Source organism: Galeopterus variegatus, unplaced genomic scaffold (assembly GCF_000696425.1).
Source record: "Galeopterus variegatus unplaced genomic scaffold, G_variegatus-3.0.2 Scaffold53343, whole genome shotgun sequence".
NCBI classification, from domain to species: Eukaryota; Metazoa; Chordata; class Mammalia; order Dermoptera; family Cynocephalidae; genus Galeopterus; species Galeopterus variegatus.
This window is the reverse complement of record NW_007779454.1, coordinates 849-3174: the sequence shown is the minus strand read 5'-3', so window position 1 is coordinate 3174 and position 2326 is coordinate 849. Positions and strand designations below refer to the sequence as shown.

General features: G+C 38.5%; 1 pseudogene; it reads right to left on the bottom strand.

Annotated features, from left to right (window-relative positions):
• Window positions 1-1235: 1235 nt before the first annotated feature.
• On the bottom strand, window positions 1236-2036 carry LOC103584399 (annotated as a pseudogene).
• Window positions 2037-2326: the final 290 nt, after the last annotated feature.

The following is a 2326-nucleotide window of genomic DNA, read 5'->3' as shown; positions in this document are numbered from 1 at the left end:
TATCTCTTCAAATATTCCCTTTGTCCGATACTCTTTTTATTTCTTTCTTTCTAGGACTTCAATTAGATGAATGTTAGACCTTCTGTTATAATACAACTTACTTAAACTGATACAATAAGAAATAATAAATTTGAATGTTCTTTTAAATGTTAAATTCAATCTGTAATTAAAGATTTATTATACAGTTAAAATAATTAGTATATTTTCATATTGCTGCAAAGAGAGAAAAATAGAAAAAAGATGAGAATAGAAAATCTAGAAACATACTTGTGTACATTTGAACATTTAACTTAGAAAAAAAGCAGTACTGGAGAACAGTGAGGAAATAATATTGATTTCAAAATATTAGGCTGGGAAGGTTGGATATTCATATGGGGAAATAACAAAAAATGTTTCAATATCATGTCATGAGCAAAAACAAATTGCAATTTGATTTCAAACCTAAATGTAAAAGTCAAAACAATACAGTTCTTAGAAGATAAGATGAGACTATTTTTTATAAATTTAGAATATGAAAAATTTTAAACAGAATCAAAGCTGTGAAGGAAAAGATTAACATCACTAATTCAATTAAAATTAGGACCTTATGCTTATCTAAATTTGTCATTAAGAAGATAAAAATTCAAGCAATAGAGTGTGAGAAAGCATTTGGGGTGTGTGTGTGTGTGTGTGTGTGTGTATACAGGTACACATATACGAAAGGTCTTCAAACCATTGGTGGATATATTTGCGTTATCTTTTAATTCTACTTCTCCACTAACTTTTGAAGTACTCTTATATAAAGAGAAAGAGAGTGTGTCTGAGAGTAAGAAAGCATGAGCTCACTTTTTTTTTTACAGTAAATTAACTTTTACTGGAAAAAAAAATCAGAGTGCTAATTCTTTTTTTTTTTTTTGTCTTTTTCCATGTCCGGCAACGGATCGCAACCCTCAGTGTCGCCCCCGCACCGGACCGGGGACCGGCAACGGGATTGCAACCCTCGGCGTCGCTCCCGTGCCTCGCTCAGCCAGTGAGCGGGAACCAGTCTGTATGTGGGATCCGAACCCTCGGGCGGGAGCGCCGCCATGCTTCCCAAGAACCAATAATGAAGTTGCAGTCTTAGTTTCTTTTTCAACCTTGGAGGCAGATCTGGAGCAGTAATAGTAATAACAAGTAGGAGCAATGGGTGCACTCTAATGTCAATCTTTTATAACAATTTTTGTATTAATACAAATAGCATTTTTGTGATTCCATTCACTCTATGGATGTTTGCTTATGCATAAACATGGGTCACAGTAGATACATGAATAGATACATGAGTCATATCTGTTAAGTCTCTTGCCACAAGCATCAAAACTTTTCAGAGCTGGTTCCTCTGTGAAAATTCATTTAAAGTAGCAAGTTGTTTTTTTCTGTGGTTCATCCCCATGCCTGAGATTTGCAATAATGTAGGACCAGTTTACCATCACTGCGAAAACACTCATAGAGGGTTCCAACTTCCCGGTCTGGGGAAGGAGCAACAGATTGATTCACATAAATAAACAACTGTTCTGAGGCCACAAGTTTAAGGAACTTTTTGATGAAGTCAATGAGTCCTTGGATGGTTCGGGTTCACTCTACAGCCCACTTCTTTGTTTTCATAATAGGGGTGTCTCCCACATCCTTTAGCAGGATGCCAATTTTTTTCTTGGTGTCTCCAGCAGGTTCCTCTGTCCCAGGGGAGACTGCAGTGGAAGAAGGAGGCGCCAGAGTGACTGTTTCTGGGGAGACCTTTGTCAGTCCTTTGCCGCCAGCAGCAGTTGAGGGAGGAAAGGGAAGTACAGACTCTGGTTTCTCCACCATCTCTCTCGATGGAGGTGAGGGCGGAAGTGGAGGGTGAACATGTGCAGTGGGCAGGCTTCACGCCAATGAGCGTCGCAAAGGAGGTGTCTGAAAATGGGGACCCAACCCAGCACTGAAACTTGCCGGCTAGTCCTCCACTTTGAACCTGTCATGGACCCTTGACCTTTAATATTGCACTGAGTGTTAGTTACCTTACAGCAAGATGCTTCGGCCATGGGCGACGTCCCCGCACACAGCCAAGGGTATACATGAGCTCACTTTTGATTGAAAAGATATATAATCTTAAGTGAGTGTCTAGAATGGCAAAAATTTTAACAGCAAAACAGAGCTACAGAATAGGATAAAATATTTGCAAACTATGCATCCAACAAGGGATTAACACCCAGAATATACAAGGAACTCAAACAACTTAACAGTAAAAAAAACAAGTAACCTGATTAAAAAATGGGCAAAACAACTGAATAGGCATTTCTCAAAGGAAGATATACAAATGGCCTCATACTAG